Consider the following 15,577-nt stretch of genomic DNA (forward strand, 5'->3'; position numbering starts at 1 on the left):
TTATTAACCATTAGGAGGGAAGGAAGAGAGAGAGAGGGAAGGAGGGAGTGTGTGAGTGTGTGTGAGTGTGTGTGTGTGTGTGAGTGTGTGTGTGTGTGAGTGTGTGTGTGAGTGTGTGTGTGTGAGTGTGTGTGTGTGAGTGAGTGTGTGTGTGTGTGTGTGTGTGTGTGTGTGTGTGTGTGTGTGTGTGTGTGTGGTGCTGAGGATGGAACCCTGGGCCTCACGCATACCACCTAAGCATGAGCTTACAATGAGCTACACCCATTGCTCCTTATTAACCATTTGGGAAATGCAAATCAAATCAAAACTACATCATACCTGCTCAGGCTGCCATAACAAAACACTGCTTTCTCATAGTCCTAGAGAACTATGGCCGCCCGAGGTCAGGGATGTCTGCCTGGTCAGGGTCTGGTGAGGGCTTCCCTACTGGCTTACGGATGGTCTCCCGCACTAGGGTCTGGTGAGGGCTTCCCCACTGGCTTACGGATGGTCTCCCGCACTGAAGACTCAGTACTTAAGAACACTCACTGCCGTGCAGACCAAGGTTCAGTTCCTAGCACCTGCACGGCAGCTCACAAACTGCCTAGAACTCCAGTTCCAGGAGATCGATCCAGTGCCCTCTTCTGACCTCTCCCACAGCAGCGAGGGAGAGGCAGGCAGAGAATAAGAAGGAGAAGGAAGAGAGGGGGTGCCTTTTTATCAGAGTACCAACCCCATCACAATGCTTACAGGAGTCTAATTTCCATTACTATAACAAAATACCAAAGGCTGGGTGATATATAAAGAAAAAAAGCTTACTTAGCTCATTGTTCTATAGGATTAAAGACCAAGATCAGGTGACCCCATCACTTTGGCCATTGGTGAGGGCTCCCTTGGCTTTGCCACTTATATGAAGAGGTCACATGGAAAGGCCGAAGACAGAAGGGGTTTCTTTGTAAGAACTCTCTCAGGATCTCAGGTGGCTTCATGACAACTGCATCCCTCCTTCCCAGGGCAGAATCCTTAATGACATGATTACCTAATACTAGGCCACACCTCTCAAAGGTTCTACCACCCACTAGATTTCTTCTTTCTTTTTTCCCCCAAGACAGGGTTTCTCTGTGTAGTTGTGGTGCCTGTCCTGGATCTGACTCTGTAGCCCAGGCTGTCCTCGAACTCACAGAGATCTTCCTGTCTCTGCCTCCCAGGAGCTGGGAGTAAAGGCGTGCGCCACCACCTGGCTTGAGGACCAGATTTCTATCACATGACCTCGGAAAGACTAAAATCACAACCAAACCACAGCAGGGTCCAAATCTCAAGCTCATCTAACCCATTACCTCCCCAAAGCTCCCAAATAGTCACACTGGCTTTGCATGGTGGCACATGCCTTTAATCCCAGCACTCAGGAGGCAGAGGTAGGCAGATCTCTGTGAGTTCCAAGCCTGCCCGGTCTGTGTTGTGAGTTCTAGGCCACCCAAGGCTATGTAGTGATATTCTATCTCAAAAAACAAAACAAATACAGTCACGAGGATTATGGCTTCAGCACTAGAACCTGAGGATGCAAAGTCAGCTTCCTATTGCTACAATAAAATTCCAGACACATTGTGTCCTGTGGAGTTGGTTGATGTTTGTGCTTTCTACAGCTCCACAGTGGCAAAGGGTCAGAGCAGGCCACACTGACACAAAGTGATGAGCCAGCAGCCCAACTGTCAGCCAAAGAAGAAAACAAAATCAAGATGCCCCAAAAAAGCTAAAGAGGCCAGAGGGGTTTGCTTTATCTCTGCTTTTTCAATACGGGACATCAAAGGTCTTAAGCATCTGAGGCAAGCACTCGACCACCTAGCTATATAGTCTTAGTTTATTCCATGATAGGGTCTCACTAAGTTGCCCAGCCTGGCCTGAAACTTGCAATCCTGCCTCAGGTCCTGGGCAGCCGCACCACTAGGCCTAACCAAAGTCCAGAATTTAGAAACAGATGAGCTCCATGCCCAGTACTCAGATCATCACCAGAGGGGCTGGGGGACAGCGCAGACAGGAAAGCGTTGGCTGCCCAGCCTAAGGACACGAGCTCAGCTCCCCACATGTAAGTAAAACAGCCGGTGTGATCTCACACTCCTACAATCCCAGTGCGGGGGAACTGGAGGCAAGCCTCACTGGCCAGCCAGGTTAGCTGAGTCCGTGAACTCCAGGTTCAGTGAGAGACACTGTCTTAAAAAATAAGACACCACTGCCAATCTCGGGCCTCCGTGTGCATGCGCACACATGTGCAAACACAACCATCCCTCCCGCGTACACAGAGAAAGAAAGTAAATTTTAGGAACCTGTGTGAAAGAACTAACCCATCCATGTAGTTAAATAAGTGTCAGGATCAGAGGGTGGAAATGGAGAAGGAAAACTACACAAATAAATAACTGTCAAAGTTTTTACCAATTTACTAAAGCCACTAACTTACACACTGAAGAGGCTGTAAGAGCTACAAGTGAGAAAGAACCACGTCGAGACACATCATGATCAACTGCTAAAAGTTAATAAAGTCTGGGGGCTGGAGAGGGGGCTCAGTGGTTAACAGAACTGGCTGCTCTTTCAGAGGACCCAGGTTCGATTCCCAGCACCAACATGTCTGCTCCCAACCATCTGTAACTCCAGTTCCAGAGGAACCAACACCTCCTTCTGGCCTCTGCAGGCAAAATACCCATACACATAAAAGAAATTTTAAATTTACTTATTTATTAAATTTATTTAAATGACATGTAAATTAAATTTAAATTAATAAAGTCTTAGAAGTAGAGGTAGCAGGGGCTACATGGGTAAATTAGCTGGTAAAGTGTATGCTAACACTTGAGTTCAGATCTCTAACACCCAGAGGAAAAAAATTCAGATGCAGCAGTACACATCTGGATACCAGAGCCAGGAAGCAGGCACAAGGTGGGTGATGGTGCTCACCGCCAGCCAGCCTAGTCAACTGCTAAGTTCTACGTTTAGCAAGACCCTGACTCAAAAAATAAGGTGGAGAGAGATTGAGGAAGACACCCAGCATTGCCCCCTGGCATCTGCACGTGTGTGTGTGTGTGTGTGTGTGTGTGTGTGTGTGTGTGTGTGTTTCTGTCACACACACACACACAGTGGAGGCAGTAGGAGCGGATAGGTAGGAACAGTGATTTTGAGAAGGACAACAGACTTCTCATCAGAAACCACAGAGATTTGAAATAACATCTGTAAAGTGCTGAAAGGGAATGTAATAATTTTGGCATCCGGAAAAAAAAATAATTCAAAAACCAAGAATGGGATAAAGACATTTCCAGGTAAATGAGATGAGAGGCTGCTTCAGGAGAGCCATGCCCACGGGGGTGTTGAGAAAGGATATTCATTGGCTGCAGATGGATGGATGTCCGGGTAAGAGCGAGAGTTGAAAATGTGAGCATATGAAGGCTTTTCGAAATTAAAAGGCAACTGGCCAAAGCAAAAATATTAACGTTTAGACATCAAGATATGACAATGTACTAAGACACGGAGAGGGAATTTTACCGCCGTCAGTTACATCTGCAGAATGTGTCTACAGAGAGGTGTGAGCGAAGGGCATGCACTTAGAGACAAAAACCTGAGGAAAACAGATGAACAAATGAACAACACGGTACACTTGCACTAATCCATGCAAAAACCCCATCAGATGATTAAAAGCCAGCACCGCAGGAATAATGCATGTTGGCATAACCGTGTTTGAGTCCTGAGAAACATACAAATGCAAACCGAAGGAGGAACACTCTACAGGTGTACATTTCAGAAATGTCGGGTAAGGGCTAGGAGTGTAGTTCAGCGATAGCTTGCTTGCTTTCCTAATATACACAAGACCCTAGGTTCCAGGCCCACAACAGGGGTGGGGGGGGGGCTGGAGCCAGGGTAAGTAAGGGTAATTGTTACAGCTTAGATGTCCAGTGTCTCCACACTGAGGAAGAGGAGGGGCCAGCTAGATGGCTCTGTGGGTAAAGGTGCTTGCTGCCAAGCCTAAGGGCTTGAGGGCTAGCTCTGGGACTCCCGTGGGGGAAAGAGAGAACCAGCTCCTGGAGCGAAGCTGTCCTCTAACTTCCACATGTCTACCCGGGTGCACCCACCAAAAATAAATGAATAAATGCTAAAGAAATAAGGAATGTACAAGAGCTAGGCATTCCAGGGGAGAGCTGTAATCCTAGCATGCAGGAAACTGAGGTAGAGCAGGATTTTGAGTTTGAGGCTAGCCTCGGCTACATAGGGAGGCCTGGTCAAAGGAGGAGGAACCAGAGATGATGACAACCACAGCAACATGGCAACTGAATTTAGTATGAGATGTTTTATTGGATTTGGAGCCAGAGAAAAGACATTTGGGAAAAATTCCTGAAATTGGAATAAGGGCCAGGAATTCATCAACAACACTGTTATAATGTTAACTTCCCATTGAAATGTACTGTTGTCAGGTGAAATGTTAATATTGGGGAAAACTAAGTGAAAGGTATGTAAAATTTTTCTGTACTATTCTTTCGATATTTCTATAAATTTAAAATTAGCTCAAAGCAAAAAGTCCAAAAGTGGCGTTTAATGAAAGTAGACTAACCGTCGAAATGAAAAGACAGAGATCTAGGCGGGAGAGGGCTCAGGCAGCGCTTGCCTCACCGAGGACCTGCGTTCAGACTCCCAGCACCCAGGAGAAAGAGCTGGGCATGGCAGAGCACACCTGGAACCCCCGTGCTGGCAGCCAGGAGTAGAAGGACCCTGGACCGCACTGGCCAGGCAGTTAAGCAGAGTCAGTGAGATCCAGATTCAGTGAAAGACCCTGTCTCCAAAACTGCGGAGAGCAGTTGAGGAGGACAGCTACTGTCTATGGTCTGTAAAGCATGCACACAAACACACGTTCACACAAGCACACACAAGTATACACACACACACAAGCACACACAAGTATACATACACAAGTACATACACTCATACATGTACACATACTCACCCAAGCATACATACAAGTATGTACACACACTCACACACACACACACCACAGACTTGTAACAATCTGGAACAACCAATAGAAAAGATAATATGCAAATTTTGGTCATAAAAAGGAACAAACCACTTTGTAACAACCCAGATAGGTCTCAGACATTTCATCAGGCAAAAGAAGCTGAACAGCAAAGGAGAAACCGCCAGTTCTGGTGATTCAAGTGATGTTGAATTTTTGCACAGGTAAGATTAACTCACTGTAGTGACTCAAATCGCACACAGCTGCCTGGGGTCATGGTGTGTAGTATGTGCTAGGCTGTAAAGGGGACTTTACTGGGGAAGTAAGGATGTTGAAGCTGAGGGGATAGTTTAATGCGTACATACATTTGTCCCAATTTATTGACTTACACACTTCCAATGTGTGGATTTCTCTGCATGTCAGTTACATGTCAATAAGTTTACCAAAACAGGAAAGGGGGCTTGGGGATACTCTAATGAAGAACATTTGCCCAGCATGCACTGAGGCCCTGGCTGGATCCCCACCACTGCCCTCAAAGAGCAGCAACCCTGCACTCCATGGCAAGACAGGACAGGGCAGAGAAAGAGGTACAGAGAACACAGGAGGCCCTCCATGGTGGAAGGAAGCCCACGTGTGTTCCACCGGTCAGAGATCCGAGGGGATCCATCTACACAAGACAGTGTTGAGGCTGAGCCTAAGAGGGCCACACAACTCCTAACGTGTGTCCCAGAGCCCCATTGTAAGGGTCCACTCCAAGCTGTCCACGAAGGCCCTGACCAGAGTCTTTGATTTGGTCACAGCGCAACAAGCTGTATGTATGGAAAACGCAGGGCTACCTCGGTCAGATCACCATGGAACTGACATATCTGTGAGCTTATTAATGCCTGTTTAAGGATGGAAACACCACCCTGCCTCCCAGACACAGCAAGCAAGCTGCTGTTACACTGTAGCCGACTCTCGGCCCGCCACACAATGGCATTCTTTGTGGTTTTTCAGGAGCGTGATTACGGCAAATATTTCCTGAGCACTTTCTATGATCGAAGCCCCGTGGGCATGCTGCACGAGCGGTCGGGATTCCCTTCATTTACTTCTCACACCGGCTCTGGAAGGATGCTCACAGGTGGGGAGGTCGAGGTCAGCTGGGCTTGGGTAATCTGCCCAAGGCCACCTCTTCACACTGGCACCTGACACACAGGACTCGGTTTATTAGACCTCCTCTATCACGACAAAGACATCCATGTTAGTGTTAATGACATTCTATCCGACACGCTTTCTGACAACAGGGCAGAGGAACAGTCAAGTATTAAGTAGGTTGGGGGCGCCTTGGCTTGAGAATGTAACTTCTTTTCATTCTCTGGGATATTATTTCACTTCACCAGACAAGCTTCTACAAAGTTTTCAAAGTCACTCCCAGAAATCCACAAACAAGAAGACAAGTGCCAGGTATGAGTCACCCGCACCCCCTGGGGCTGTGTTCTGTCAGTGGACTGAAAGGAACCTCTGGCTCTCATTTCCATTCCACACATCCTCCAGGTAGGAGCGGCACCTTTGGTGGTTATGAATTACCCCCAGGCACACCACCTCACTCCATCCGACCAACTCCAGAGTCAGGCATAGGGCAGCGACTGCGTGCTGGTTCATTCCAGGGCCAAGACCCTGTTTAACTCAGGGGCAGACATCCTAGACTTCTGATTGCTGATCCTCCGGCCTCTGGGTCCAGGTAGCCTGGAGCAACATGCCTTTGCTAGGACTCTCCTACATCCATTTAAACGCTTAGTCAACAGATGCCCAGCATAAAAGTGACACTCTAAATATTTCATTTGGCAAAAATCAGGACATTTCCAAGGAAACCACACAAGGTCACCGTAGGACATGGTGATCAAGGGTGTTGCCTTATTCTACTTAGTCGAGCATTACCATTATTATGGATGAAACAGGTGCCTGGAGCTTGCTTTTACAGAGTGAGGACTAGAACTTGGGAGGCAGAGGCAGGAAGATTTATGTGAATTCAAGGTCAGCCTGGTCTATATAGTGAGTCCCAGGCCAGCCAGCCAGCCAGGGCAACACAGTGAAACCCTGTCTCAAACAAATGCCAAAACCCAAGCCAAATAGCACATGTATTTTGCACTTTTAGCTCGGATACAGCTTAGCTTTGAGGAAGAGGGGGAGAACAATAAAAACACAGGGTGGGGGCAGCTTTGTAGCATGTGTTGATAAGTAGACAAGACAGCCTCAGACTGTGGTAGAGGACAGGTGTTCACAGGGGTGTGAGGTGTCAGAAGCCGGTGAGGGGTGTGTGGAATGCGGCTTGCCTGGGAGGTAGAAGGCAGGCAGTGAGGGGTATGGCTGGCCGTGGTGCTAGGTCTTGGCTGTGGCTTAGGTTGCTGAAAAGTGGAGAGAACAGTGTCAGGAAATGTGAAAAGTCTCCATGCATAGCAGTGGAAATGATATAGAACTAAATGATAGAGAACTAAGATCTGTTGATAGTGGCCAAGTCCTTAAACCACCCTATTAGACTCGAGGTAAAGAACAGTGTGGGGGACACAGCCCCCGGGCCCCAACAAGTTAAAGAATCTTATCTGGGCCCTGACAACTTGAAAGATTTGGTCCATCCCCCTAGATGTGGGGAAAGCTGGTGGACCCTGCTCTGTGTCTGAACAGCTCTGTGTTCACTGTGTAGCTTCTAGAGGAAGTTCCCAACAGCAGCCAGCTCCTTGACATTTCCAAGGTTTCGGCATGACCTTTAAAACCACAAATTATAAATGCCTCTGGGTGGGGATGTACTTCCAGGTCAGGTGTAGGTCCTGTGCCTCCTTTCACAGTTGGGGTGTGTGTGTTTGTCCACGCGTGTGTTCACAAGCAGAAGTCAGAGGACATTTGTGTTGGAGTGAGCCAATTCTCTTCTTTCCATCTTTACTTGGGCTGAACGCCGGTCATCCGGGCTATGCAGCAAGCTCCTTTACCTCTTGTGCTAACTAGCTTTTTGGTCCTCATTTTCTGAGTGTTAACAGTATGCTGGTACAGGCAGCAGGGCTCCTGAGTGCTGCATGGTGCTGGGGATGTCTTTCTGTATGCTGTGAATATATGTGGTTCCCAGCAGAGTGCTGCATGGTGCTGGGGATGTCTTTCTGTATGCTGTGAATATATGTGGTTCCAAGCAGACCGGGAAAGCCACGGAACATGTGGCAAAACATAGACTAATAGAAATGGGTTAATTTAAGATATAAGAGCTAGCAAGCAAAAGCCCTGCCATAGTCCATACAGTTTGTAAATAATATTAAGCCTCTGAATGATTATTTTATAAGCAGCTGAGGGACTGTGGGTCGGGAGGGACTGGAGAAAACTTTCGACTACAGCATGGAAACCAATTGAGCAGCTACCATCTTCTTCTTTGTTTCTTTTTCTGTCTGTTTATTGTTGTTTCTTGTTTGTTTTTGTTTTTGCACTACTGAGGATGGAAATCAGAGCCTCATGCAAGCTCTCCACCTCTGAGCCACCTCCAGCCCCAGCAGCCTCCATCTTGAATGCAGATTGAATGAGAAGCAGATTGCCAAGAAAGTGGTCCTTAGACCTCACTGTCAGGGCTGGGACGAGTCCTGCAGAACTCCAGGCATGGCCAAAGGGCCGTACACACCCCGTTCTTCACAACCCGCCTCGAAGTCACACACAGCATAGGTGTGAGGTACTGTTTCCATACAAATATGGAAGCTGAGGAAAAGAAGTCATCTGCCCTGACTCACCAAAGACTATATAGCTGGTGATGGCAGTTTCATGGGGTTTCACACCCAAGTCGACTGAAGTACCATGGAGCCCTGGCCTCAGTCTTTGGGGCTCCAACTTGCTTTACTTATCATTTTCTTAGATTTATTTTTTATTTTATGAGTGTGACTGTTTTGCCTACATATGTGTATGTTCACCATGTACATGCCTGGTGCCCTTGGCATTCAGAAGCGGGCATCAGCTCCCCTGGAACTAGAGTTACAGATGGTTTCGAGCCACCATGTGGTTGCTGGGAACTGAACCCAGGTCCTCTACCAGAGCAACAAGTGATCTTAACTGTTGAACCATCTCTCCAGCCCCACCCCAGCTTGTTCTTGCTCCTGGCTCAGGGTGTATCATTCAGAGTCCCCCTCCCTCCCCAACCTTCCACACACCAGCTCCTGCTCCTACTGGGGGGCCTCTACTTCTCAGCTCCTAGACAACATCTCTTTAAGAGTTCATTACCCTGACTGATGGTCTCGGACCCCAAACAAGATGTCTGCAGAGTGTTTAGTAACTCATTACTCAAAATTTCCCAAGAGAAACTTCTCAACAAATGCGGGTAAAGATACACTGGTGACAGCATCTCAGCTGTGCTCCGCCCTCCCCAGCCTCGGCAGCCTCCTTCCCTCTGGGGTGAGAGGGTAGTTGGCATACCAGCCTCTTTCCTACATCTGTCCACTGGCTCAAGAACGGCCCACAGGAGAGGCACAGCCCAGAGGCACAGCGGCTAAGTGCCTCCCACTCTGAGCTCTGGGCTTCCTCATGATGTGAGCAAGTGCAGTGAGGATCAGCAACATCAGGACCACCACCAGCCCAGCCACCACAGCTTTATGATGTCCTGTGCTATGCTGTGCTCTGTTACTATTTTCAACATAGTTGAGAAGTTTCTCGGGAAATTCTGAGTAAAGATTTGCTCAATTCTGCCCTCCAGCAGGACTCACGGCAACTCTAACTTGACATCTGCTGATAAACCGGCGGTGAGCTGTGGAGGATGCAGTTGGTGAACCAACTTTCTGAGCTTTTCTAACCCAAACTCAGTCACTGCCCGCAGACCTGGCTAGATGCACCCTGAGCTTGTGAGTCACATGGACAAGGACAAGTGCTTAGGAGTTTGTATTCTGAGTTCAAGGGAGCTACTGAGAAGAAAACTTTCAAAGGATGAACTCAAAGACAAATGATTTAACTTTAGTTAAGCTTTAAATCCCCTAATTAGGTGCCTAAGTTGCAAAACCAATAAGCAATAACAACAAAACAGGTGCCTGTCTCCAAGTCATCTGAAGCCATAGACAAAGAGCCCTGCCATAATCTTCAGGATGCCACCTAGCCACAGGGATCCCAGCTAGGACAGATCCGGAGACCCACCTAAGTCTCTAGAGGTGTGACCACAAAACGTGCCCGTGAGACCATGCTTTCTGAAATGGTAACTGTGAAAGGACAAGCCCAGGCCTTCTCCTCAGCACCCTTGCTCACCTCCAGTGGCGCATACCTCTGGACAGCCACTGGCAATGCCTCCCACCCGAGCTGGGGCCACAGCACCATAACTTCCACAAGTTGCAAGGGCAAAGCCATGTAGAGGAACAGGGGTCAGAACAGAAGTTATGGAAAGTAAGTGCCAAAGAAGAGATGATATAATGCACATCCCATCTCCAAAACAGAGAAAAGGGCAGAAATCCAAGGGAAAACAAGGATGCAAAAATCAGCTTACACAGGACAGGTGAGTTCTTTGGGATCTGGAGTTTGGGTGTGCCAAACTCAGAAAAATGCCTTTAGTGTTTTTAGGGCTGCCAGCACCATAGTGAGTGAGGGGACCCCAGAACCTGACAAGGGCTGAGAGTGACTTATAGTCAGTGCCCCTGAGGGCTTAGAGTAGCAGCCTGAAAGCAGCTTTCCTGAAACTTTCATGCATGGCTTCTGGAAGGGTGTCAGGGCGAGGCTCCCACCAGTACTGACCCAGGTTCTAAATCAGCCGGCAGGGAAGAGTTGAAAAGAAAGCCACAGGGGTGGAGAAGCAGGGAGGGGAGAGGCCAACTTTAGAAAGCCTGAAAGAGGACTCACAGGACACAAAAAGACCAAACTGTAACCACAGGGACGAAGTCGGGAAACGCAGCCACAGCAGCCGGCCAGTGGTCACAGCAGCCGGTGAGCCAGAGGGTCAGGCTGGGATTCAGAGGGCGGAGGTTTAAATTTAGCCAGGTAAACAGCTGCCCAGGGGTGGCGACAGCTTGGGCAGAGCAGGGCAGTCACCTGCTCTATGGCACCATGGGTGTTTCTTGCTGAAGGGAAAGACCCAGCCAGAACTGAATCCACAGAGGTCCATTTCTGGGACTCCACCACCAACACGCTGCTAGGAGAAGCACAGAGGAGTGTCTCAGAGAGAGGGTCAGGCCTTCGTGCTGGTCACCGTCCCTATGCCCTCGATTATCTGGACTCCCATTACAGTCTGAAAATGCTCAACAGAAACCAGCCTCGGATGCCTGGATACGTGGCTTCCAGCACTCTCGCCACACGGGGATTTTCATATCTACAACCGTTCAAAAAGTCTTGAGAGACTTGAAATACAACCGCTGCTTATTACATCACAACGGAACCCCTGAGGACTGTACTGAGGTGGATGCTGAGGACTGTACTGGGGTGTGGATGCTGAGGACTGTACTGAGGTGGATGCTGAGGACTGTACTGAGGTGTGGATGCTGAGGACTATACTGAGGTGTGGATGCTGAGGACTGTACTGAGGTGGATGCTGAGGACTGTACTGGGGTGTGGATGCTGAGGACTGTACTGAGGTGGATGCTGAGGACTGTACTGGGGTGGATGCTGAGGACTGTACTGAGGTGTGGATGCTGAGGGCTGTACTGAGGTGTGGATGCTGAGGACTATACTGAGGTGTGGATGCTGAGGACTGTACTGAGGTGGATGCTGAGGACTGTACTGAGGTGGATGCTGAGGACTGTACTGAGGTGGATGCTGAGAACTGTACTGAGGTGGATGCTGAGGACTGTACTGGGGTGTGGATGCTGAGGACTGTACTGGGATGTGACTGGGATGTGGATGCTGAGGACTGTACTGAAGTGAATGCTGAGGACTGTAGTGAGGTGTGGATGCTGAGGACTGTAGTGAGGTGTGGATGCTGAGGACTGTAGTGAGGTGTGGATGTTGAGGACTGTACTGGGATGTGGATGTTGAGGACTGTACTGGGGTGTGGATGCTGAGGACTGTACTGGGATGTGGTTGCTGAGGACTGTACTGAGGTGTGGATGCTGAGGACTGTAGTGAGGTGTGGATGCTAAGGACTGTACTGGGGTGTGGATGCTGAGGACTGTACTGGGATGTGGATGCTGAGGACTGTACTGAGGTGTGGATGCTAAGGACTGTACTGGGGTGTGGATGCTGAGGACTGTACTGGGATGTGGATGCTGAGGACTGTACTGAGATGTGGATGCTGAGGACTGTACTGAGATGTGGATGCTGAGGACTGTACTGAGGTGGATGCTGAGGACTGTACTGGGATGGATGCTGAGGACTGTACTGAGGTGGATGCTGAGGACTGTACTGGGGTGGATGCTGAGGACTGTACTGAGGTGGATGCTGAGGGCTGTACTGAGGTGTGGATGCTGAGGACTATACTGAGGTGTGGATGGTGAGGACTGTACTGGGGTGTGGATGCTGAGGACTGTACTGAGGTGGATGCTGAGGACTGTACTGGGGTGTGGATGCTGAGGACTGTACTGAGGTGGATGGTGAGGACTGTACTGAGGTGGATGCTGAGGACTGTACTGAGGTGTGGATGCTGAGCACTGTACTGAGGTGTGGATGCTGAGGACTTGTCAAGGAGACAAATGACAGTGGTTAAACAAGCAACCAGGAGAGCAAACTCAGGATCGTGGACTGCTCCCGCGTGCCACACCACAGAAGTCGGAATGGAACAATCCAGAGCCATCCTAGAAGTTAAAGTCACAACGTACCAGGCTGGCCTCCCCTTTAAAGAAAAACAAACAACCAAATCGTTTTAAAATCCATTTGGGCTAGGAATGAGCTCAGACACGGAGCACTTGCCTGGCATGCTCGAGGCCCTGGGTTCCAGCCCCAGACTGCAAACAAGCAAAATCTTTCAGTTGCCACTGGGCTAAGAGAAGGATGAAATACACAGGCGGACAACCCAAGATCTGATTTCTTTTCACAGTACATGTCTACCAGCAACTTTGGGAATATTCTCTCTCTCTCTCTCTCTCTCTCTCTCTCTCTCTCTCTCTCTCTCTCTCTCTCTCTGTTGTTCTGAAACACACAGTAAGCATACACTCTACCCCTGAGCTACACTCCAGCCTGCCCTTTTAGCTTTAAGCTTTCTAGACAGAAAGCGTTTAAGCAAAGGATTGTTTTGGCCCCATAAGAAACCCCAGAAGGTGTCACAACTACCCAAGCACTAAAGAGGTAGCTGTAGTTCAAAACAGCCTGAGCAAACACCATCACTCACATACTTAAATACTCAGAGGATCCAGGCCTGGGAACTCGGGAATTCCACAGATGGGAAAGAGCCAGCAGGCTCCTCCACGCCTGGATGGGCTCCCTTGGCACACAAGTCCCCACACTGTGTCACAGAGCCTCTGACTTTAGAGAGAGAAGGGGAGCTGGGGAGGTAAAGAGGGCTGAGCATGGTGGCATTCCCCTTTAATCCCAGCACTCGAGAGGCAGAAGCAGGCAGATCTTTGAGATTGAGGACAGCCTGGTCTACAGAGCGAGATCCAGGACAGCCAGGGCTACACAGGGAAACCCTTAAAAGAAAACAAAACCAAAACAACGGCTAAAGGAGGTCTCTCACAGCCCCTCACGGTGTCAGCCACCTGTTGGTTAGGAGCCCTGGTACATCTCCTTCCTTGGGCTCCTGCCCCTCACATCCCATGAAGATTCCACACTGCCTTATCCTCACCCTGGCCCTCAGGGTCTCTAGGCATTGGTTTTTAAAACGCGCCTCCTCCTTGTTATTTATAACTATCAATCGTGTGTCAAAGAGAGATGTGCCACTATTTTGAAATAAAAGAAAACCATCACTTAGCCTTCCCCTCACCCAGGCTTTCACCAAGATGGAGTGTTTGCCAGGCCAGACTTGTGGCTGCCGGACTGGCATCCCCAGCCTGTGCCTGAGATCAGGGTCTCGCCTTTGATAAATAAGCAAGCCTCCATGCGGATCCACGCAGCAACAGTGGGTGCCGGGGAAGTTTCTCCAGCTTTTTCAGAGTGTACCTCCTACTCCAGAAGTCCTGTGCTCCCACATGGGCCTGCCTGCTGGTATCTGGCAAGGAGTAAGCCCCTGCCTGCCTGCTCTCTCCATCCACTCCTATACTGACAGCATGGTCACAGTTCCGGTAAAAGGGTGGCCTGGGCTCCACGGTGGCCTGAGCAGTTCGGGAGACTGGTAACTTGACCCCGGGCCTTTATCTTCCAGGTACCACACTAAAACTGCCCAGGGTGGCAACCGCTGAGACCTTTGCCAACGTGGCCTGGTAGCAAAAGCAGGGAAGAAAGACCTGGTGGAGGGCAAATGCTTCCTCCCCCATCAACTCACTGAGTAACTCACCCTGGGCCTGAGCCACCTCAGTTTCTCTGCCTGCAAAACAGAACCGATCGTTCTAGAAGCAAAGTGAGCAGTATCCAACAATGATTTGTAAGGATGCAATACCCAAGAAAGTTGAGTCTGACCAAGAGTGCTGGGCCAGATACCCGCCGGGGCGCCCCGTGAGGATGGAGAGAGAGATGCGAAGGAGCATCTCCCGCTCTGGCCTGGGGCAGGAACTTTAAAGTCACTTCTTTGCGGTACCTGTCGGAGACACTCCGTGCGGTACAGTCGCGCGGAAAAACTGCAGCTGGGTCCCGCCAAGCTGGGAAAGGCACAGCAGCTCTGGGCTCACGCTTCGGAGAAGAGACGCGCAGCGCCCCGGGTGCCAGCCCCTCTCCTGGCCACACGCCGGACGAGCGCGGAGCCCCTGGACGCCCGCGCCCCACCTGCCCGCGCCAGGCACCCGCGCGCGGCCCCAGCTTTGTTCGCAGCAGCCCGCGGTGTCGGTCGCCGCGCGCCCCTTTCCCGCCACCTGGCCGTGCAGCGCCCTCGGCCGGCGCGGGGCCGACTCCGGAGCTTACCTGCGGGGGCTGCGGCGTCGGGTCGGCCGCGAGACGGGGCAGCCTCGGCTCAGCGCGGGGGCCGCTCGCGCAGCCGCCCGGTACTCCTCATCGGCGGCCGGAGCCTGCCCGCCCGGAGTGCCGGGTCTGCCCTGATGGGCGCTGGGCGCCCGGAGCTCGGGCTCGGCCGCAGGCGACGCGGGCTCGGGGCCCGAGGAGACGCGGGGTCCCCGCCGTCCGTCCGGGCGCCGCCACCGGCCTGGAGCGCGGGATCCCGGGAAGTTGCGGCCCCGAGTTGGCGGCGCGGTTGGTGGCCACGGCTCGAGTGCAGCGCCGGCGCGGGGCGCGCAATCCCGGGGCTCCGCCGCCTGCGCCCCGCCCCGCGCCGCCTCCCCGCCCCCCGCAGCCCGCGGCCGCGCGCGACGCCCCTCCGGAGGGCTCCTCCCCGGCGCCGGACCGGCCCCCGCACCTGCCTCCAGCGCCGGGGACTCCGCGCCCACCAGCCCGCAGGCTCTGCCGGGACAGAGCACAGCAACCTCGCGTGGACGTGGAGTGCGGACGCGTGACTTACCGTACTCTTAGGACTCCGAAGCCACAGAGCGACCCGGGAACTATTTCCACTCTGCAAACCCTGGTCTCCCCTTCTCGGTCGGGACACTTCATAAAGCACCCACACAGGCAGGACTCGGATGCCTGGATTGTTCTAGAGGGAAAGGCTTCTTCTGCACGGACTTAGGGCTG

The 15,577-nt window shown here is 51.0% G+C and overlaps 1 protein-coding gene across 1 annotated transcript in view; it reads right to left on the reverse strand.

Moving 5' to 3' along the window:
* Wnt5b (Wnt family member 5B) overlaps positions 1-14,997 on the reverse strand; it is a 109,503-nt gene extending 94,506 nt beyond the window's left edge. Inside the window, exon 1 of the mRNA XM_076567781.1 lies at positions 14,858-14,997. The gene's annotated coding sequence lies outside the window, so the exon portion shown is untranslated. The remainder of the gene's footprint in view (positions 1-14,857) is intronic.
* Between the last annotated feature and the right edge of the window lie 580 nt (positions 14,998-15,577).

The sequence above is a fragment of the Peromyscus maniculatus genome, chromosome 3 (assembly GCF_049852395.1).
Source record: "Peromyscus maniculatus bairdii isolate BWxNUB_F1_BW_parent chromosome 3, HU_Pman_BW_mat_3.1, whole genome shotgun sequence".
Classification (NCBI taxonomy): Eukaryota; Metazoa; Chordata; class Mammalia; order Rodentia; family Cricetidae; genus Peromyscus; species Peromyscus maniculatus.